Here is a 24,585-nt window from a genome sequence, read left to right on the forward strand (position 1 = left end):
TATTAGGGTGGTCTCTTAGGGCAATAGTTATGGGTGCTGGTTTGAGAGATGGGTGGTCAATAACATGGATTATCTGGTAAAGGAGTCTCTATGAGTTGTGATCTGCATCAGGAGAGGACTGTATGAGGGGTGGTCTATATGGAGGGAAGTGTGTATGGGAGGATCTGCATGGGGTAGTCGATATGAGAGATGTTGTATCTGTATGAGTGATGGTCAGTTAAATGGGTGGTCTAGATAAGGTGGTCTGAATGAGTTGGGTCTGTATGAAGGATGAAGGTAGGAGGAAAGCACAAGAGAAGGTATTTACAAGGAAGGCCTATACAAGCAAAGTTCTACATGAGATGACTGTATCAGGGGAGTCTGTATGAGGAGAGGTCTGTATGAGAGAATACCTAAATGAGTGGAGGTCTGTACGATGGGGGTGGTCTGCATGCAATGTGTGTGTGAAATTGAATAATGGGAATTTCTCTTTTCAAATTTCAACGAAACAAACTCTGACACCAGACAGTGGTCAATGGACCTCATTCCTAGAAGTGGATTAGAATTATTTCAGGAATGAATCCACAAAAATGGAAAATTGCAGAATAGAATTCCTGTAACATTCAGGGTGAAACCCTTTTAATATATCATTTACAGCATTAATTACTGGATTGATTCAGTCCCAAAAGCAACTTTCACCACTCTGTGCATTCTCTGTAAAATCATCCAGTGCATCACTCAGCAGCTTGTCGGTAACAACAAATGATGATCCTGCTCCAAAGATGGATCCTACAACTGGGATGAATGCAAGGCCAAATTCAACTACTGGAATGGTGACGGCAGCGATACCCCAGCCTATTCTGTCTATCATGTGAGGGGTTATTTCGCCCACCAGAGGAGTTTTCACCACGGCTTTTAGATCCTCCACAGGTTTCCCTGCCATGTTGGCCAGTCTTCGAAGGGAGGCAGCATCCATACCCAGACATTCACGGAAATATATTATTCCTTCAATCAGGATCCCAATGTCACAAGCAAGGGAGACTACAGGAACCGGCACTGCTCCCACTGCTCCAGCAACTGCTGCCAACATCCAGACTTACTTCTTCAGCTCTTCCTTTTTCTTCTCTACAATTTCCACATTTAGGTTGGGAAGGGCCAGTTTATACACACTTTTCTTTATGCTGGGAAGATAATTTTCAAGAGCTTCATTTAAAAGATTAAAATCATACAAATTCAGATCAAAGTTTGATATCAGAAAACACAGGGTGATGAAATGCCAGCATTTTCCAACTTGCTGACACAGTTATTCCTGATCTTTTCCAGTTCTTCCCCTTCATTAAATTTCCTCCCCCTCATCATTGAATAGACATCATTATCAATTTTAGATCGAATTAAATAGATTTTCTTCCCCAGCCTTTTAACCTCTTTGGCAAGTTTTCCATCATTTTCTGTGAATCGACAGGCAGAGATAATAATGAAGAAATCGTATCTTTCAAATTTCATTACCCTTAGGTATTTATTCGCTGGAAATTTTGTTGTTTCAATTCCTGGCAGGTCCCAGAAACAAACATTTGGCATGTTGGGATGCCTGTATCCAATTGGCTCCATTGTGGTTTCTGTTACCAACTTCCGCTGCTCCCTCATCATCATTCTTAAGCCCTCTTATAGCATTGACGAAGGCAGATTTCCCTGCCTGTCACGGAAATGTTCAGTTCTGTATTATCCAGGTCATCTAACTTCTTCTGTAACAATGGTTTAATTGTTTCCATGCCGCCGGTTTCATTGACAGACTTCAGTTTATTGAGCTCTTCCTGAGTGAAGAAGGAGGGGTTCGAAGATAGAACCATCTGATCTCTGAAAGAAAAAAATACATGATGGTGTGCAGTAGAATAAAAGAGGCGACTGCCACTCATTGTAATATAAAGGGTTGACGCTAACTAGGTAATATACTAATGAGGCAGTATATATCATTACAGAGATCGATGCAATGTCTCATGAACTGTCTTTCTCTTCAATCTGTGAAAAAAATACCATTTTCAATTGGACTATATATAACAAGCATTTCAAAAGCCAGAGAGGAAGTATTGATACATTTATCAGTTATCTGAAGAGACTTGCAGAGAACTATCACAACTTAAAGGATAAACTAATCAGGGACAGATTTGCTGTCAGAGTCTTGGATTAAGCATTATCTGACCACTTGAGGTTGGCAGACCATTTGACCTTAACGATTCCACTAAGCAGACCAACTGAGTTTAGAAGGCAAACCCAACCAGTGATTGGGAGTGACTGGAACCATATCCAAAAACAAATATCTCAGTGAGCATGTCAAACTTCAAAGCAAAGAGATGACTGCACAAAAGAGGAGGCAGGAAGAACATTTATCCACCAACCTAGATAACTGTAATCAATGTAGTGGGAAAAACACAGCTGCAAAATTGTCCTGCCAAAGAGGCTACATGCTATTTTGCAGACAGAAGGGTCGCTTGCAAATTATGTGTCAGAGCAAGAAGTCCGTACACAATAAACAAAAAGAGAAGCCTTTGAAAGGTGGCAAAATCAATGGAATAGAAGGTATCAAATATATTGAGATGCTTTTCCTTGGAGTGACCCAGGAACTAAGCAGAAGTTACTGGAAAGTTGATATTCTAGTTGAGGGAAACAATGCACACTTGAAGTTAGACACAGACAGAGTTTTGGTTCTTTCTGATACTGAACCGTGGTTCCCTTCAGCCATTACGCATAAAACTACAGGAGGTGTAGGACTCAAACTCATAGGACAACAGAACTGTACCCTTCAATATAGGGAGAACTATGACTGAAACCTCAGATATGAGCCTGACCCAGTCTTGTTCACTCTTGAGCAGGAAGCCTGGGCCAACTTACATCTGATTTACAGAGTAGAGAAACTGGATAGCTGAGAAAATCAGCTTCAAATCTTCAGAGCTGAATTCCCACAGTTGCTCACAGGACTGAGAAAGCTGAAGACAACATAGCACATCACTCTAAATTCTAAAATGAGGCCAATGTGTCTGTTTACAACCAGAAAAGTTTCTCATCCACACCGGCTAAAGTTAAGAAGGAAACTGACTCTATGTTGAAGCAAGGGATCATTTAACCTGTGACAGAGCAATCAGCTGGTGCTCAGGGATGGTCCCAGTTCCAAAACCTGACAGATTGATTAAAGTTTGTGCAGATCTTACACAGCTGAACAAAGCAACTGAATGTAAACTTCATATTATGTCAACTGTGGATCAGCGCTTTGCAAAATTGGAAACGATTTCAATCTTCACACATCTAGAAGCAAATAATGGTTTTTGGCAACTTATTCCTGAAACGTGTCCAAGTTGTCACAAACTTCACTACATTTAGAAGGTTTTGATGCAACTCCTTTGGTGTTACATCAGTGCCAGAAATCTTCCACTGGACAATGCCAACCCCATCGTAAAAGGATCGGGTGGAATTGTATGTCATATGAATGATGTTCTGATCCATGTATCCATTCAGACTAAGCTGGACACTAGAATGTGAGCTGTGCTGAGATGCCTACAGGAAGCAAGACTTACTCTCAACAACAAAAGTGAATTCTCAAAGCTGACTGTTAAGCTCTTTGGACATTTATATGGTGTCAAGAGTTGATCTACAGAAGACAAGAGCAACTGAGGAGTTTCCATCTCCTTAGAACATGACCGACCACCAGAGATTCATGGGAATGGTAACCCAAGTTGGAATGCTTTTGCCCAATCTGTTGTCAATAAGTCACTACGTCAGCTGTTACAAGGCATGCATGGTGTTAGAAGGAAGCACAATAGAGTTTATTTGAGAAAATCAAAGAGATAATGATGATATTATGACATTTTACCTTACTATGCCCCAGAGCTACCTACTATCATTGCTGCCGATGCATCTTCTATCGGACTAAGAGCTGTAATCTTTCACGTACAGATGGTTGGAAAGTATAGACCAGTTTGCTATGCATTCTGCTTTCTGACATAGATGGAAGAGATATGCAGTGATAGAGAAAAAGATATTAGCTGATACTTGGACTTGTGAAATGTTTACAGATTACGTTGTTGTTCTCTACATCAAGCAGAAACAGAGCACAAGCCCTTATTGACATTCTCAAATTATGAGTGGCAAAAATTCCTCCATGAGTACAATGTTTCAGACTAAGGATGATGAACTTTGTTGCAAAGAGAATGTTCCAGGAAAAGAGCAAAATGCAGCAAATTTCCAGTTCTCTTCCCACACCTAGTGGTGCACGAAGGCAGACTTTCATCTGTTTCCATAGCAAGTAATTTTCGGAACAGGTCTGTTGCCAGAGGTTTACACAGCTTGAGGGGCACCACACCACATCAAGCGTGGATGACCAGGAGTCTCTCTCACTCTTACCACCAGCCATTGGCATGTTGGAGGATTTTCTGGTTGACACTCAACCTGTATAGCTGCGTTATGATTGCACCTCACTTGGCCATCAAGTCCTGGGGTGGGACTCAAGCACAGAGTGTCTGGCTAAGAGGCAGTGACACTACCCACTGTGCCACAAGACCTCCAAATACAGCAAATGCATTGCCCTATTTCTCAATGGCAAGAGCTGATCAAGTAGTCCTTGCTGAAGAGGTTGAAATCTTTGCATCGACAATAACGATAATTCTATCAACAACAACTCAGTGACTGAGTAAATTCAGAGATGCACTGAAATCTGAGATCAGTGTGCTCATATCAGAGTATTACATCAAAGAATGGCCAGCACACATGGCACACAATCCCATTCTCTAACAGGACTATGAACAAAGGGGATACATTAGTGAAATGGATGATTTACATATCCATCATGAGAGATTGGTCATTCCGACAGTTCTGAGTCTATTTAAGGTAACAACTGCACCAAGGACATTGGGGCACCAAAAAATGCCAAGCCAGAGCAACATATTCTTTTCAGAATCATAGAATCCCTACAGTGCAGAAGGAGGCCATTCGGTCCATCAAGTCTGCACTGACAACAATCCCACCCAGGCTCCATCCCCGTAACCCCACATATTTACCCTGCTCATCCCTTTAACCTATGCATCCCAGGACACCAAGGGGCAATTTAGCATGGCCAATCAACCTAATCCACAAATCTTTGGACTGTGGGAGGAAACCGGAGCACCTGGAGGAAACCCATGCAGACACGGGAAGAACGTGCAAACTCCACACAGATACATAACATAACCTGGGAATTGAACGCAGGTCCCTGGAGTTGTGAGGCAGCAGTGCTTAACCACTGTGCCACCGTGCTGCCCCTTTTGTGACCAAGTCTTTCAAAGTCACTGGAAGAGATTATGTCATAATTGTTGTAGGTAAGAAACCTCTGACACTATTAGTGGATCAAAGTGCAGGTTTATTTTCACAATTGTGGGAGAAGTGAGGTTCCTAACAGTGGACCCCCAGCCTTCTCATCAAATATGAGTTAAGAACAGAGTTTTATACCTCTCGGTATACAGATTCTCGCTGTACGAGCAATCTCCAAGGCCACGATCGTTCGTCATTGCCTTGAAACAATATCACAGGCTTTGCACAAACAAGTTAATCTGATATACATTCAGGAGACAACGGTTTTCCCTTATCTGGTCCGAATGTAAGAAACAATGAATTCTAACCAAAACAATGAATTCTACAGCACTTCTCATACAAGCTCTAAATATCACAGAGGTCACTTTGAGTTTTGAAGTTTATTAACCCATTCCCGACTTCACTCCCCGCTTTTTGGTCGGGTGCCAGGTGGTCTACACATGGCCCCTATGACCAACTCAGAACCAAATGTTACCAGCATATGGGCCCAGCTCTTCCTTTTTTGGGAGGTCTGTCCCCTCTGCCTGTACACTTGCGACCGTCATAATCCGCGCTGTTACTGTTTTGCAACAGGCGTCCAATAATGCCCTACAAACACAGCAAGTAATTACAATTACAATTAATACAATCGTTTTCATGCATCAGGTATGAACCCCACGACCAGAACCATTGCCCCAGCCAGCCCGGAGGGTTATAGTTGTGATATTGGTTCCCCTCATCCTGTATTGTTTTCGCCACGTGTTTAATATGATCTGCCAAGCAAGTTATATTCTCTGAAGCATCGGGAATATACGTACAGCATTTCGAGCCAACTATGGCACATGTTCCACCTTGGGCGGCTAGCACATAATCGAGTGCCAATCGGTTCTGTAACGCCACAGTTCGAATAGCTATGACCTCTGCTGACATTTCAGAGATGGCCGTGCTCACCTCCTCGAACCCATCCTTAGTCTTATTTGCAACTTTCTCTCGGGTTGAGGCCATCCGTATAAGTTCCTGTGCTGTGCTTGCCATCCCAAAAAATGGGTAGGCCATCATAAAGAACCATTCTGTCTCACTAATGGCTAGCTTAGCCCTAAGCAGGTGTATCTCGGAGTGGTCCCGTAAGTCAGTGTAATGGTGAATATAAGGCATCACATATGCCAAATAACACGATCCTGTTCAATTCCAGGGAAGTCATGGATAGGCATTGTTTCCACAGTCAAAATAGGTACCATTATATGCAGTCATCGCGCTTATATAAGCGGAGGAGAGGTTAACCGGGACGGTGGCTATGGGGCACTGGATTGTGACCTGTATCATGGCCTCAGTGTCATCAGTGATATCAATCTGCTGTATACAGTAGCTACGGCCAACAGGTATGGTTCCATTTCTATCAGGCAGATAACTCCCCTTTGTTGATTTTTCACAATGAAGTAGGATGGGGAATCTGATCTGTCGTAGCTGGGCTGGTAATGTTTCTTAAAGGACGATAAAGTGCACCCTCCGCCCCCTAGCCTTGAAACAACATCACTGTTGCTGATACCCTGCATAGTGGTACCCGATGGGGTTTTAAATGTCAGTTTCCTTGATCCTTTCTGGGTTCCATTCTGATTTAAAACCCATTCAATTACATCTGGAGCTGATAAAGGGATAGGAAATAAGTGAATTCCTCCCTTTCCTCCGTGCATGGGAATGTGTGAACAGACCCAGCACTTGCTCAAATTCGATTGTGATGCATACAGATAAGACATATACACAAAGGTGTTCATACAATAGACAGAGTCATCATTGCAGAGATGTTCACTGTGTCCCATCCCTAAATTCTCATAATTCCATCTATATTTTCCCGCTATGGCTAACAGGGCCAGGGTCGTGAGAAGTAGCATGAAAAGCATCTTATCACTTACTAATATCCTGCGCGGCCATTATACAAAAGTCCAAAGGCTATATCACCCATGCGCGATACCGCGAACCCGCAAACCCGTTCAGCTTGCTTGTAGGTCAATGTTTGCAATTGGATCTGTTTGTTTTGTACCTGGGCAACAAAGATACTTCCAAGGATTACTTCGGCATGGCATTGGAGGATGAGAAACTGGTTACTGCCTATAAACTAGGAAATAAAGAAGTGAAAATAGACTCCAGGAAAGTAGTCTTTGACACATATTTTCCAATTAATTTCAGCATATTCAACTGAGTATATACAGGCACAGATATCTCCACTAATCATAACTTCATATGGCTCATTTCATTTTTGTACAAGCCCTGATTTGTTAGGTAATATTTTTACTAGGACATCCCACTGTTGGGACTGTCAGGGAGCATTACAAGCTCTCTCTGCATCTCTTATTTCTTGATTGTCTTTTACCGATTTATGCATCCCTTTTGGTTGGGTGCTTAGTTCCAAAACATATCTCCTGATTTTATCTTTTAGTGGACCTACATCGGTCCCACCTGTTATGATGCTTTCTGGTAATTGCATCGTCCGTCCTGTCATTAGCTCATAAGGGGTTAATCCGGTTGTTCGGTTTGTAGCAACCCTTAATCTCATTTAGTATGGTGGGCAATACCTTCATCCACGTTCATTTTCCCCGATGTCTGTATGGCTTTCGCCAGTGCAAAGTATTTTTGCCCAATGTAATTAATTGTGCTATGCTTTAAGTTAATTGAAGCTAATTTGGCCTCATCAGCTTGGAATTCTGAGTCCAACTTAGAAACTTAGCTGCATTCTCTGATAGTACATTGTAAGGTAAACAAACTTTCTCATGGCCAAGTTGTTGATGTAGCTGGAGACTGCTTGTATGCAATAATAATATCTAAATTAATTATGCTGTAGAAACAGATCGATGTTTAGTTAGTTCGATCCAGGCTATGTCTCGAGTTGTTCAATCTCAGCGCTGGTTTTTGGCTGCTCTCTCTCTCCTTCTTTGTCTAAAATAACCGTTATTTCGAAAACAATGCTTAACGAAAGGCATATTTACTTCAGATCAGTCGAGTTTATTCTGAAGAAATAAACAGACCCTTCAGTTGACTTAGTGCGAATCAAACAACACTTTGTACTGGCTGCAGCTGGCTAATTCTATCAAAAGACATCGCTTTTCTCATTTAAATCACATGCCATACAACTCCGATCTTTGTATGATGTATTCTTACATTATATCTAATTTGATCATTTGTTTGTCCACATTTGAAAGTGCAATGTTTAAGCAGAAATGATTCTTCTATAGACAGATTGTCTCATAAGGTCTCATACGGTCTCACAGATGCCAATAGTTTATGCTGCCAGACACAGCTCTTTAAAAACACAGATAACCGAATAAGCCGTTTGTTGTGTGCAGTCGAATGCTGCAAGATTTTTGAGTCTGGCTGCAACTCTTTCTCTCTCTCTCTCTTAAGTAATCCGGTTTCACTTCCTGTCATGTTAATGTTAATTGTGCAAGCTATTACAAATTATGGCAAAGAATGGTTACATGTTTGGAATAACTAGCCTTATTTTTCACAGAATTATGTTTTTATCAATACACAATATATATTATAAAATTGGTTGAGGCTTTTCAGGATTTGCTTTTCTCGGTTATCTCAAAACCCTCTTAATTTAATTTTTAAATTAATCTGTTTCCATTTTTAAACTGAGCTCCAGATCAGAATTCCTTGCACTTTTAGAAAAATAACAAGCACAATACAATACAATAACAAGCACAATACAATACAATAACAAGCACAATACAATAACAAGCACAATGGAGTTTAATCCGGATAAATGCGAAGTGATGCATTTTGGAAGAAATAATGTAGGGAGGAGTTATACAATAAATGGCAGAGTCATCAGGAGTATAGAAACACAGAGGGACCTAGGTGTGCAAGTCCACAAATCCTTGAAGGTGGCAACACAGGTGGAGAAGGTGGTGAAGAAGGCATATGGTATGCTTGCCTTTATAGGACGGGGGAAAAGAGTATAAAAGCTGGAGTCTGATGATGCAGCTGTATAGAACGCTGGTTAGGCCACATTTGGAGTACTGCATCCAGTTCTGGTCGCCGCACTACCAGAAGGACGTGGAGGCATTGGAGAGAGTGCAGAGAAGGTTTACCAGGATGTTGCCTGGTATGGAGGGTCTTAGCTATGAGGAGAGATTGGGTAGACTGGGGTTGTTCTCCTTGGAAAGATGGAGAATGAGGGGAGATCTAATAGAGGTATACAAGATTATGAAGGGTATAGATAGGGTGAACAGTGGGAAGCTTTTTCCCAGGTCGGAGGTGACGATCACGAGGGGTCACGGGCTCAAGCTGAGAGGGGCGAAGTATAACTCAGACATCAGAGGGACGTTTTTTACACAGAGGGTGGTGGGGGCCTGGAATGCGCTGCCAAGTAAGGTGGTGGAGGCAGGCACGCTGACATCATTTAAGACTTACCTGGATAGTCACATGAGCAGCCTGGGAATGGAGGGATACAAACGATTGGTCTAGTTGGACCAAGGAGCGGCACAGGCTTGGAGGGCCGAAGGGCCTGTTTCCTGTGCTGTACTGTTCTTTGTTCTAATACATATAACAATAACAATAGTTACTTGATTAGAAATGTTTGAGTTTGCTTCCTAGCTGGCTAGGTTTTAAGCTTTGCAGTGTTCTTAGATTTGGAAAACCTTGAACAATAGATGGCACAATTCCAACGGCAGTATATAGTTTTAACTAGTTACACTATCAGAACTATCATCAATGTTAGATGATTTAAATGATGTAATTTGTTGCATGTTATCGGAACATCACACAAGTCTTGAATTTCATATCGGTAACTAACTGGCAACACAAGTTCCAATAATTCATGGTGTTCAATGGTTGGCATCAAATGCAAATTAAAAATCTCAAGGACAACATCTTTATTTGTATTAACAACTGAGGTTTTAACTGATTAATCTCCTGCTGTAACTTGGGATAATCAGAACTACGATTCATTGATTTGATAAGACTTTAAACTGACTCAGAAACAGTATATTCACCTTATTCATTTGTTCCTGCTTTTCTACTTTTCACAAAATTACTTATTATTTTTTTAACTTCTCAACCATACTCTTATAATTTCAACTTCAAGACAAGGAAAGAGCACATGGTCCTTCCAAGGTTTAACTCCTTTCTCAACATTAAAACGAACAACAACAAAACATTCACGCAATCACGTTGTTAAACACACAGATACACAAGGAAGCTTCCAACATTTATTCAGACTTAACATCTTAAACTGGGATGGAAGTAAAACATTTAAGAATACAGACCGTTGATTAACAGTCACTTTTATTCTGCTGCCTTCCAAACTGTAATTCAACTCAAAACAGAAGTAAATTCAAGAAATCTTATCACTTTAATCTTTAACCGTTTGTAACAAATACTTCCTCAGCATTTTCTTATCTCACTTATTCCACTGAATTATTTCCCTCATCTCTAATTATATTGATTTGTCAATTTGGTATGATAGGCGGGCACTCCCTTTTAGCCCGTCTGTCATTTAATACACTTTCATGGTTGATCCATGTAACACATTTTAATTAGAATGCATTATGGCAGTATAATAATTCCCAGTATGACACACGCACTCCCATTCTACCTTATATAACTCCCTTCTCTGTTAAATTTTGACTATATCTTAAAATTTACTGCAGTCTTATAATTCAGAGGAACATAAACAAGTGATTAATCATCATTTCAAATACGCAGGAATAATTCTTTCTATTTATCTTTTCAACTTCAGTTTTATCAAGAATACATTTTCAAATTTAACAAAAACCTGATCCAAATAATCCATTTATTTTATCACTTTTAAATACCTCTACTAAATTAATTATTTTTACACAGGCAGATGCAAGATCGAATCTACTCGCATATAGCATTGATCTGCTATACCCCATTCCACCACATGAGGCTCTCGATCGCAATCACATCTTTCTCTCTCTCTCACGTGAGAGAGGAACTTACAACCTGTTTGTTTTCTTTTAACCCTTTACTCCCCTTTTAACTGTTTTGTTGCGGTAATTGGTGTATTCCTTTAACTGAGTCCAATGCTTCCAGACACCCCTACCTTGCATATCTATGCAGGCACAGGTGTCTCCACTGATAATGACCTCATAGGGGCCTTTGCATTTGGGGGCAAATCCAGGTTTTCCTGGTAGTGTTTTTACCATAACCTTGCTGCCCGCCGGGGGTACCTCCGGGGTCTGTTCTCATTTATTGTGCTCATCTATCACTATTTGTTTGTCCCGTGCTGTTTTCCGCATATCTTTCAATTGGGAGCTTAACTCTACTACATTTCGTCTAATCCTGTCCCGTAACGGGCCTACATCTGCCCCTCCGGTAATGATGGAGTCGGGCAGTTGCATAGCCCTTCCGGTCATTAGCTCATATGGTGTCAGCCCAGTGGTCCGATTTGTAGTGGCCCTGAGTTTCATTAATATGGCGGGTAATACTTCTGTCCACCTCTTTCCTGATTCCTGCATGGCCTTCGAAAGGGAGGTCTTAAGTGTCCTATTCATACGTTCCACCATTCCTGAGCTTTGAGGGTGATGGGGTATGTGAAATTTCTGCTTTATCCCCATCAGTTGACATATGGTCTTGAGTACCTTCCCCGTAAAGTGTGTGCCTTGATCGGAGTCTATTTGCTCAGGCACCCTGTGGTGAACCATAGATGGTTACCACTATGGGTACTTGTACATATGTTACTCTTGTTACTGTTGGGGTTAGGGTTGGGGTGTTCCACCTGTTAGCACTGTTCTGTGGTACACTCCGTTTGGCTCCGCCTTCTTATAGGAGTATAAAGGTCACTGCTATTTCCTAGTGGCCCTTAGTCTGGGATAGTATTGTTAAGCAGTATGCTCTATTCTTGTTGCGAATAAAAGCCTTTATTCCCGGGTACGATCTAGCCTCCCGAGTGGATTAATCGCGCATCAATTTTATTTGCAACAAATTTTGTTCAGAAAAAAAAATGGAGCAGATGCTGAAACCCGATCGGCTAACCTTGGATCCACGTGCTGCGGGAGCGTCGAACACTTTCGACCATTGGTTGAAGTGTTTCCAGGATTACATCGATGCCTCGACAGCAGTCCAGACCGACGCCGACAGATTGCGGGTCCTCCACGCAAGGGTGAGCGACACTGTGTATGCAACAATCCGTGATTCCCAAGATTACAAAGAGGCCATCGAATTACTCAAGAAGCTGTACCATAAACCACCAAACGAAATTCATGCTCGTCACCTATTAGCCACTCGACGGCGGCAGCCCGGTGAAACGACGGGACAGTACCTGCGCGAACTTCAGCAGCGAGCCAGAGCCTGCAATTGCAAGCCAGTGTCGGCTACTCAATATACTAACGATCTGATCCGAGATGCGTTCATGGCGGGAATCGGCTCATCCTATATTCGCCTGCGGCTGCTAGAGCAAGGTAACCTGGACCTGGCAAGACGGTAGAATTGGCCGATGCGATGGAAACAGCCTCCAGAAGTCTTGAAACCTACCCCACCGACCACGTGGGAACATCGTGGCAAGTACAGCCACCGCGTCAACTCTACCCAGCGGCTCCTCGGAACTGCGCGATCATGTTCTCAACCTCAGACCTGACGGCTGCGGCAGCTCCAGGAGGCCCACGGTGCTATTTCTGTGGATTGGTGAAGCACCCTCGTCAGAGATGTCCGGCCAGGACGGTATTTTGCTCCACTTGTGGGAAGAAAGGGCACTATGCAAAAGTGTGCCGAGCAAAGCCCCCTTCCAAGCCAAGCAGTGCTGCCTGTGACTCCCCAGGATCCGTCTCCTCGTCTCCGGCCTCGTCGATGTCTTCAACCACATGCGATTCACGGGCGCCGCCATTTCTGATGACGACGATGCAAGACACGTGCGACCTGCAGGTGCCGCCGCTTTCAACGCCATCGACCACGTGCGATCCGTGGGCGCAGCCATTTTGGTCGACACCGGCCGCAGAAGACCAGCAGGGGTCCTCGTCGTCGACTATCTCAGCTGCCTGCAGTTACACTCGGGAACCAACAGTGGCGTCAATCATCCTGGACCAGGCCAAGCCTCACAGACTCGACAAGTCCATGATGGACATAGAGGTAAACGGGCGCCTGACACATTGCCTGTTTGACAGCGGGAGCACGGAGAGTTTCATCCATCCGGATACAGTGAAACGGTGCGCTCTCCGCGTGCAAACTGTTAGGCAGACAATCTCTATGGCATCGAGGTCCCGATCTGTTATTGTTCTTGGGAGCTGTGTGGTAACCTTAACGGTGAGGGGCACAGTTTACGAGAACTTCAGGCTCCTCGTGTTACCGCACCTTTGCGCTCCGGTACTCCTGGGGCTAGACTTTATGGTCCACCTGAAGAGTGTGACCCTGCAGTACGATGGGCCACTCCCTCCACTTTCAGTGGGAGAACAGCAGCCTCCAAATTGTCCAGCGCGCTCCACATGCAGTCTCTCGACACTCAAAATTACCCCACCTTCCTTATTTGAAAATCTCGTGCCAGGCTGCAAGCCCATCGCGACTAAGAGCAGGCATTACAGCGCTGAGGATCAGATCTTTATTCGATCTGAGGTTCAGCGGCTCCTCAGGGAAGGGATCATTCAACCTAGCACTAGCCCATGGAGAGCACAAGTCGTGGTGGTCAAGACTGGAGACAAGCCCTGGATGGTCATAGACTATAGTCAGACCATTAATAGGTACACGCAGCTGGACGCGTACCCTCTCCCGCGCATATCTGACATGGTCAACCAGATTGCGCAGTACCGGGTGTTCTCCACCATCGACTTGAAGTCAGCCTACCACCGTTCCCCATTTGCCCAGAGGACCGAAAATACACGGCCTTTGAGGCAGATAGCCATGTCTACCACTTCTTAAGAGTCCCTTTCGGCGTCACTAATGGGGTCTCGGTCTTCCAGCGTGAGATGGACCGAATGGTGGACCAAAACGGGCTACGGGCTACCTTCCCGTACCTGGACAACGTCACTATCTGCGGCCATGACCAGCAGGACCACGACGCCAACCTCCTGAAGTTTTTACGCACTGCGTCTCTCCTGAACCTGACCTGTAACAGGGAGAAGTGCGTATTTAACAAGCACCGCCTAGCAATCCTCGGATACGTGGTGGAAAACGGGGTCATCGGCCCCGATCCAGACCGTATGCGTCCCTTCCTTGAACTTCCCCTACCCACTAGCATCAAAGCACTGAGAAGATGCTTAGGCTTCTTCTCGTATTATGCACAGTGGGCATAATTACGCGGACAAAGCCCGTCCGCTCATAAAGTCTACCTCTTTTCCCCTGACAGCAGAGGCTCGCCTAGCCTTTGAAGGGATAAAAGCCGACATCGCGAAAGCCACGATGCACGCTGTCGATGAGTCCATCCCCTTTCAGGTGGAGAGTGATGCATCTGATTTCGCCCTGGCCGCCACACTTAACCAGGCGGGCAGGCCCGTCGCCTTTTTCTCTCGCACCCTCCAAGGCCCTGAAATTCGGCACTCCTCTGTGGAAAAAAAGGCTCAGGCCATTGTGGAGGCCGTACGGCATTGGCGCCATTATTTGGCTGGAAAACGATTTACCCTGCTCACGGACCGGCGGTCCATGGCCTTCATGTTCAACAACACGTTAAGGGGAAAAATTAAGAATGATAAAATCTTGAGGTGGAGAATCGAACTCTCCACCTACAACTATGATATCATGTACCGTCCAGGGAAGCTCAATGAGCCCTCAGATGCCCTGTCACGTGGAACATGTGCCAGTGTGCAGGAGGACCGGCTACAGGCCCTCCACAATGATCTCTGCCATTCGGGGATCACTCGGCTCTTCCATTTTGTAAAGGCCCGGAATCTGCCCTACTCCATAGAAGATGTCAGGTCGATAACTCGAAGCTGCCAGGTATGTGCAGAGTGCAAGCCGCACTTCTACCGGCCTGACAGGGCACACCTCATTAAGGCCACTTGCCCTTTTGAACGACTGAGTGTCGATTTCAAGGGCCCCCTTCCTTCGACAGATTGGAATGTGTATTTCCTCAACGTGGTTGACGAGTACTCCCGATTCCCCTTTGCCATCCCCTGTTCTGACATTTCCGCTGCCACGGTCATCAAAGCCCTGCGGAGTCTTTTTACCCTGTTCGGCTACCCCAGTTATATCCACAGTGATAGGGGTTCGTCGTTTATGAGCGACGACTTGAGGCAATACCTGCTCTCTAAAGGGATTGCCTCAAGTAGGACTACGAGTTACAACCCCAGGGGTAATGGGCAGGTCGAGAGAGAAAATGCTACAGTCTGGAAGGCTGTCTTACTGGCGTTAAGGTCCAGGGGTCTTCCAGTCTCCCGTTGGCAAGAGGTGCTTTCTGATGCGCTCCATTCAATCCGGTCCCTCCTGTGTACGGCAACCAACGCTACCCCACATGAGCGGATGTTTACCTTCCCCAGGAAGTCTTCCTCTGGGACCTCACTGCCGTCTTGGTTGATGTACTCAGGACCTGTCCTCCTGCGGCGGCATGTTAGGGCCCGCAAGTCCGACCCTTTGGTTGAACAGGTCCATCTCCTCCACGCCAACCCTCAATATGCCTATGTGGCATATCCTGATGGGCGAGAGGACACGGTCTCCATCAGAGATCTGGGGCCTGCAGGGGACCTGGAAAACCCCGTCACTCCTGCACCCCTGGTTAGGATTCCTTTGCCCATTCTCTCCCCTCCTGACACGACGCGGGCAGCATCGGGACCTCCACTTAATCCTCTTACTCCCGTGTACAGCTGGCCTGAATCCAGGAGATTGTCGCCACCTCGAGGTCCACAGGTGCATGAGGAACTGGAGGAGTCACTGGACACCACCTTGGAGAAAGGGACACCACGGTCACCAGAACCGGCCCTGGAGCCAGTGCTGCGAAGGTCGCAGAGATGGTGCGGACCTCCGATACGACTGAACTTGTGAACATATGGACAGTTCGTATTGTCTTTTTACCCCACCGGCCTTTGTTTTTAAAGGAGGGGTGAATGTGGTGAACCATAGATGGTTAGCACTATGGGTACTTGTACATATGTTACTCTTGTTACTGTTGGGGTTAGGGTTGGGGTGTTCCACTTGTTAGCATTGTTCTGTGGTACACTCCGTTTGGCTCCACCTTCTTACAGGAGTATAAAGGTCACTGCTATTTCCGAGTGGCCCTTAGTCTGGGATTGTATTATTAAGCAGTATGCTCTATTCTTGTTGCGAATAAAAGCCTTTATTCCCGGGTACGATCTAGCCTCCCAGTGGATTAATCGCGCATCACACCCCCCATCTTGGGATAACTTCCTCAGCTAGTATTCTAGCCACTGTAGTGGCAGAACAATTTTTCGTCGGAAATGCTTCTACCCATTTGATGAATTGATCAATTATTACCAAGCAGTAGGTTCTCCCGTGTGACTGCGGAAGAGGTCCTGTAAAGTCAATTTGCAGGTGTTCCCAAGTTCCCTTGGGGCGAGGCTGGTGCCCCATCTTGATTTTTACAGGTCTTCCAGGGTTATACTGTGCACAGGTTATGCACCGGTGACAATATCGGGCAATGTCCCGTCCCATTCCTTTCCACCACCATTCCTTCCCTATACTGGTGTTGTAGGGAAAAATCCCTTACCAGCACAGAATAGAAGCCGAGTCGCAAATCAAGGTTCAAAGCGTGTCTTTATTGTACAATTTACTAGGATCCTAGGGAGACCCCCGTAGCCAGCTCAGAAACAGTGGCTTGGCCACGTTGATCTCAATTGGATTACATCAGCCCTGGATCTTTATAGGGCTCCAAATTTGAGCGGGAACATTTGATTATGCATCTTTTTACAATATGTATAAAGTGGTCTGTCAGTTTCAAAAGTCCCTAGGAAGTTTCATGGATTTAGCATTTGTATGGTGTGTGTTCGTGTTAATGGGATTACTTGGTCCTGCCCCGGTGTCTAAATGCGTTTCCCATTACTATCTCTATGTGTCCTCTTATTTAAATTGGTCCTATTGTTCCGTGTCTGTGTTTCCTGCTTGTGAGATTGAGTGTTAATGTCATCCTGTCCTGTTGGGTGTCTGGGGTATTTCATTCTTAACCTTTTATCCTTATCTCTTAGTTTATCAGATTTTTATGTCTGCCTTGGCCGAATTAGTAATGTTTCAGTGATAGCTTGGTTTTGATAACCCACTCTGTGTCTCGTTTCATAGGGATCTTGATCGTCCTTGACCAGTTTAAAATGCAGCTACAGGCTGTTGCTAGGCAGATTAGGGATCTCCCGCAGTTTCTGAAATTCGTGAGTCTCTCAGCTGTGCAGGGGGAGACCCGATCGAATATCCATCCGGGGGTGCCCCTCTGCATTGTTGGCCCGTTATGAGTGGTGCCAATTAGTCCAATAAAAATATGTTTGATGATACAAATATGGTTTTCTGGAAAATTTCCTCCTTCAGTCCCTCCTCTCGTCCAGGGGGTGCCATTCATGGCTGACCCCCCATGGACGACCTTCAGAGGAACAGTGATTTGTACAGCTGTTGTCCTTGCCGTTGTTCCTCCTCTTCTGGGTCGTTGTTAAGTTCTTGCATCTGGATACTGGCAGTGGGTAGCATTCTTGATGTAATATTTGCACATATCACTTTAATACAGGTTAGGCCAAGGCAGAGTGTGAACAGGATGGCTACCACTAGGATTAATCCCTTCATAATATATGCTCCCCAAACTGTGTTAAACAGCCATCCTAATCACCCATCAGTCCCTGTTAACCCCTGTTTAAAGTTATCCAATTGCTTTTGTATCCCGGACATGGCTGCTGTTATGTTTAGTGTCTTGTCGTGTACGTATGTGATGCATTTTTCCTTGATGATGGTGCATACCCCCCCTTGTCTGGCTAGCTGATAGTCCACCGCATATCTCGTTTGTTGTGTGTATAGTCTGAGTTCTGCGAGTTCTTGGTCAATTGCGCCTAATGCTTGTAGGGTGTTGTTTCCTAAAATGGTCAGTCCACATATGAAGAAGTTCCTATTACTGGCACTGATCACCCCTGCGGCGCCTCCCAGGGATAGTGTCCCCAGAAATCCATATCCTAAAGAAGACCCTAGTGTGACAGGGGCCTGCCAGTCGGAGCAAAATTCTGCGCTGATGGCCCTGGTCACTATGCGTTTCTGGACATGCCCCTCACTTGGGCATGGAACCGTGAGAGGTCTGATTGTCCCTACGGAAAAGAACCTTGGAGGCCTGTCTGTGGCCGTCATGTATACATTTTTGAATAAAAACACGTACCCGTCTTTAACCCGATAACATGCATTTCCCCGGGGTCGTTTGACCGCATGGCCCCATCTTGTGGGACCTTCCCTCCCCCTGGACTGTCCACTTGATTGTACTTCTTGGTGAGAATCAAATGGATATGTCCCTGAGGCTGAGCTTACGTGGGTGCTGTTGCACTTGCCACACATAAGCTGCCTACCCGCGGTGACTGCAATGCATTTCTGTTGCTTGCAGTCACAGGTGAAGTGTCCTTCCCGGACCCGGCACTCCTGGAGAGCACAATGTGCCTCAGCGCACGAATCATTTTTAGGGACAAAGGCATGCACGCACCCCCATCCCTCTCCCTTAAAACATTGTGGGTAGTTCCCATGTGTCTCCTCCGGTTGGGGTCCCGTCCCCCTTAGAATTCCCGGCTCAGTGAGCTCTACACACCTTCCTTGTATCCCTTGCTTAAAGTACCCAATATGTTCTTTGCAGGGTGCCCCCGATGTGTCAATAGTGAATAACTCTTGTGGGAGCCACCCTGGTGTTGCTATGAATAGGGAGTTTACTGATCGCGCTGAGGGGTAACAAGCGGTCCTATTCCCATAGATCTGGATGTGTGTTCTCAGGAATAGGTTTCCTTCCATGATTGGTGGTTCTGCTCCCCTAACCCTCGTATGCTGGAGTGTATTTACAATGGTCAGGGTTATTATCAGATATGTCCCTGTTCCCATATCGCTCTCTTTTTTTTTCAACAGTATTTTACAATTACAGTATATACAAAAAATAAACAGGCAATCAAATTAAAGGTAGTTGGTTCCGACGTCTTGATAGTGGATCTGGTCCTGGTTCCTGTGGAAGTTGAATGAGCAAAACGGTATTTTTTTTTAGTTTATTTGTCCTCATATAGTTTTAATTGGGTCCAGTGTTTCCAGACCCCCTGTCCTCTTATATCTATACAGGCACAGGTATCTCCGCTAATAATGACCTCGTAAGGTCCGTGCCATCTTGGGGCAAATCCTGGTTTTGCAGGAAGCACTTTTGTTAATACCCGGCTCCCGGCTTTTGGGACTTCTGGTAATATTTCTGAGTCCCCCTCTGCGTCGACCTGTGCCTGATTAGAAATTACGGACCGGCGCATCCCCTTCAATTGGGTGCTAAGGTCTCGGATGTATTGTCGGATCCTATCTTTTATCGGACCCACATCTGTCCAGCCTGTAATAATGTTTTCGGGTAAGTGCATTGCTCGCCCGGTCATCAGCTCGTATGGAGTCAAGCCGGTAGTTCGATTTGTGGTCGCCCTAAGCCTCATCAGAACTGCAGGTAGGACTTCTGTCCAATTTCTACCTGAGGATTGCATTGCTTTTGCCATTGTTATTTTTAGAGTCCGATTCATCCTCTCCACCATCCCGGAACTTTGTGGGTGATAGGGGATGTGAAATTTTTGTTTTATTCCTAATAGTTGGCAAATGTTTTTCAGAACCTTTCCTGTGAAATGTGTTCCCTGGTCCGAATCAACTTGAATTGGCATCCCCCATCCATAGCAAGCTTAGTGTGAATTAAATAACACTTTGTACTGGCCTTTTTTGGCTGCAATTGGACATCCATTCATTTGTCTGTAATCTTATCAAAAGACATCGCTTTCCCCATTAAAATCACATGCCATACAGCTCCGATCTTTATATGATGTACTCTTACACTATCTCTAATTTGATCATTTGTTTGCGTGCAAGTGCCGCACCACAGTACTTCACAAAATAATTATGTCTTTATCAATATTCAATATAGTATATGAATATATCATACAAAGTTGGTTAAGGCTTTTCAGGATTTGATGTTATTCTTGTGTCTATATGGCAGTGCTATACTGTATAATAAAAATAATCAAGCGGCAGTTGTATCATACCACTTTACACATCGTACCCGTGATATCCAAACCCTTTTAATTTAAGCCGTTTCTTTTTTTAAACTGAGCTCCAGATCGAAACCCCCGCACTCTAGGAAAAGTAACAGGCGCCGAATCAAAATCAAAGCAGGTACAATACATACCAGTTATTTGATTAGGAACATTTTGGTTTCTTAACTGGCTAGGTTTTAAGCTTTGCAGTGCTTTTATATTTGGCAAACCTTGAACCTTGATGGCTCATGAAATTCCGACGGCAGTACATAATTTTAACTAGTTCAGAATACTAAACTATCTGACGTTCGCAAATCGCGATATTCTGCGATTAATACTGTATTTCACTGACTTGATACACTTTAAACTGATTCATAGACCTCAGTCTTTTGTTCCTGCTTTTCTACCTTTCCACAAAATAACTTATTTTCTTCTCTTAACTCCTCAACTAACTCTTATAATTTCTACTTCAAGACAAAGGAAAGAGCACATGCTTCCTTCCAAGGTTTAAATCCTTTCTTAACATTAAAACAAACAACAACAAAGCATCCACGCAACCACTTTGTTTAAACACACACACACACACATGGAAGCTTCCAAAAGTCATTCCACAGTACATCCTTTTTCATTCAAACTTATCATTTCAGACTGGGATGAGTGTAAAACATTCAAAGAGAATACTGAACATTGATCAAGACAATCGCTTTTATTCTTCTTTTTTCCAAACTGTAATTGACTCAAAGCAGAAGTAAATTCAAGAAATCCTATCACTTGAATCTTTACAGTTTTAACACTCTCCCAGCCCCCCTGAGGCTAAACCAAGGTGCAATGTACTGCACCTACTGCCTGTAGCAAACATTCCACAGGAACAAAGAGCTCCCTGCTCTCAATCTAATTACTACAACAACCACCTACATTCGACAAGCTACCAGATTTCACAAACACACTGAAATACAAAAACTAAGATCTCTCCTATCCATCTGCTGCCTTTCCCCTGGCGTAAAAGGCTTATAGGTTGCCTTTGGTTGTGCTAACGTCCCTCCTCTCGTGACTGGCGCTAGATTATAATTGTCTATGTTTTCTTTTGATGCTGGAGTGGCTGTATGTTTCTGCACTGACTCGTATGGGCGCCGAGGGTCCGTTTCCTCTGATCTCTGCGTTATCTCCGCAGTGTTGTTTCTGTATTCTAACTCCCTCACTCTCTCCTGTAATACTTTAATTTGTTCTGTCTCTTTGTGTCTCTCCTCCATGGAGGCATTTACTTCCTCAATTAGTCCAGCTAACTGGGTCACTAATATTACTCCCATTACTTTTGTTTTGTCCCGTTTAACTCCGTCTACCCACTTTCTTTGATCTTCTAAAGTTTGTGATGCGTTCCACCCGTTCCGTTTCATCTTTGCAACAATCGCTTCTCTGGCTAACAGATACTTTAAAATGAGAGCTACTGCAGTTTCTCCCTTAACAACGTGGTCTGCCATTTTTCTGTCTAGCAGTCCTGCAACCCCCGTATGCTGGCTGCTACAGTAAAAGTGCCTCAACTCTCTCCCTTATCTCCTGTCACTGATACTGCCCCAGCACCGTCTGTATTGCTGTAGGTTCTCGTAGTGAGGTTCCAGTGGGTCTCTTTCCCCTGGGCTCCCCCAACTATTCCTGACACCTCACGCTTGGACTATTTTGTGTTGTCTTATTGGGATGTGTGCTGGTTGTTTAGTGGGTTTGTCCGCCCCTGTTCCCAGCCCCTCTAAGTACAACGCCTCCCGCTCGGCCACCACCCCCACTAGCAGGGTTGATCCGTTACCCCCCAAAACCGGGTATCCTGCTATGGGCTGTGGTGTTCCCTACAGACGAACAAGGTTATCAAACTCCGCCCGGGTCCCTAATGGATCCTCCGTCGTCGTGTCTCTTGGTCAGGATGGATCGGGTCCACTTTTCCTCAACACTTACACACCTGTACTCTGTTATCAAAGCCCCTGTTATAGTTAGTAACTGTATCGACTCTGAGGTTGTTCGTCCCTTCAGAGTCAGTGTTGTTACCCGATTTACACTGTCCGTGCCTTGCACCCTGAGTGCCTGTGCCTCTTAGCGCCCGCTTCAAAACCCAACCTTAGCGTGGGAGATTTCTCCTCTTAACGTCCAGTTTAGGGTAGGGCACCTTGAGTCAAGCACTCCCTTGTCCTATTGCCTTGGCACAGACAGTGGTTTCATTTACAATCCTGGGTTAGTTACACCAATTAGTTCTGCATGCGGTACTTATCTTTATATTAGTCTTAATTCTTTGTTATCAAATAGCCCAAAACCTGTTATCTTTACCTTTGGTCCTTTACTCCTATTAAAGTTAACAGTTACTTACCTTCTTCCACGCGGTTGTTCTGACCTGTACCTCTTTAGTGCGGACTTCTGTTTCAATTTAAAACTTAGGCAAGATTATACAGTTCTACAAGACAACAATACTCAAAACAGACAAACCCTAACCCTTAAAGGTACCTCACTTTGAACGGAGACCTGCACTCGCCTCTGACTGCTCTGGATTTGTATCAGATTCGTTTAAATTTGATCCCGACTTTCAAACTGTGGCCATCAGTCAGAAGTCAGATATCAAATCCTGCCGTGACTACGCCATTTTGTTGTAGGGAAAAATCCCTTACCAGCACAGAATAGAAGCCGAGTCGCAAATCAAGGTTCAAAGCGTGTCTTTATTGTACAATTTACTAGGATCCTAGGGAGACCCCCGTAGCCAGCTCAGAAACAGTGGCTTGGCCACGTTGATCTCAATTGGATTACATCAGCCCTGGATCTTTATAGGGCTCCAAATTTGAGCGGGAACATTTGATTATGCATCTTTTTACAATATGTATAAAGTGGTCTGTCAGTTTCAAAAGTCCCTAGGAAGTTTCATGGATTTAGCATTTGTATGGTGTGTGTTCGTGTTAATGGGATTACTTGGTCCTGCCCCGGTGTCTAAATGCGTTTCCCATTACTATCTCTATGTGTCCTCTTATTTAAATTGGTCCTATTGTTCCGTGTCTGTGTTTCCTGCTTGTGAGATTGAGTGTTAATGTCATCCTGTCCTGTTGGGTGTCTGGGGTATTTCATTCTTAACCTTTTATCCTTATCTCTTAGTTTATCAGATTTTTATGTCTGCCTTGGCCGAATTAGTAATGTTTCAGTGATAGCTTGGTTTTGATAACCCACTCTGTGTCTCGTTTCATAGGGATCTTGATCGTCCTTGACCAGTTTAAAATGCAGCTACAGGCTGTTGCTAGGCAGATTAGGGATCTCCCGCAGTTTCTGAAATTCGTGAGTCTCTCAGCTGTGCAGGGGGAGACCCGATCGAATATCCATCCGGGGGTGCCCCTCTGCATTGTTGGCCCGTTATGAGTGGTGCCAATTAGTCCAATAAAAATATGTTTGATGATACAAATATGGTTTTCTGGAAAATTTCCTCCTTCACTGGTCATCATGGCATCTCTCCCCACATGCGACAGCCCATGATGTAACTGCACCAAAGTATGCTGGATACATTCTGGGGCTAGAAGTTTATCATTTAATCTCCATACCCCCCCCCCCCCCTCCGCCCCCTCCATCAGGTGTAGCTCCTTGAACTTTCCACCTCACACGTTCTTCTTCAGGGGTATCAGCATGTAGCAGTGTGATGTCTATCGGGGGTTCGGTTTTAGTTGAGGCGGCCGGCAAGGCCTGCACTTCCCCCATTTCCAAGGCGGATTGTGCCGCTTTGTCGGCTGCCTGGTTTCCCTTAAAGATATGCCACTCAGGACTTTGTTTGCCTGGTTCCCTTTGATGTGCCTTTACCTTCAATACCGCGGCTTCCGATGGGAGCTCGCTGGCTTTCAATAAAGTTGTTATTATTTGGCCATGTTTAATTGGAGTGCCTCCCATAGTGACGAATCCCCTTCTTCCCCAAATGGTCATATAGTCATGTACAATTCCGAATGCATATCTACTATCGGTGTGAATGTTGACCCTTTTCCCCGCCGCCTCGGTAAAAGCCTGAGTTAAGGCTACTAGTTCTGCCACTGGCGTTGACTTGCTTCCCTCTATCCTTCCTGCTTGAGCAATTTGTAAATCCGCATTCACTACCGCCCATCCTGTCCGTGGTGACCCTTCTACATATTTCCGTGATCCATCCACAAACAGGACCAAATCTGGTGCCTCCAGGGGCACATCTTTTATT

At 44.7% G+C, this 24,585-nt stretch overlaps 1 pseudogene; it reads right to left on the reverse strand.

The window, feature by feature from the left end:
* Window positions 1-642: 642 nt before the first annotated feature.
* On the reverse strand, window positions 643-24,290 carry LOC144493133 (interferon-inducible GTPase 1-like; annotated as a pseudogene).
* Window positions 24,291-24,585: the final 295 nt, after the last annotated feature.

Source organism: Mustelus asterias, chromosome 4, assembly GCF_964213995.1.
Source record: "Mustelus asterias chromosome 4, sMusAst1.hap1.1, whole genome shotgun sequence".
Classification (NCBI taxonomy): domain Eukaryota; kingdom Metazoa; phylum Chordata; class Chondrichthyes; order Carcharhiniformes; family Triakidae; genus Mustelus; species Mustelus asterias.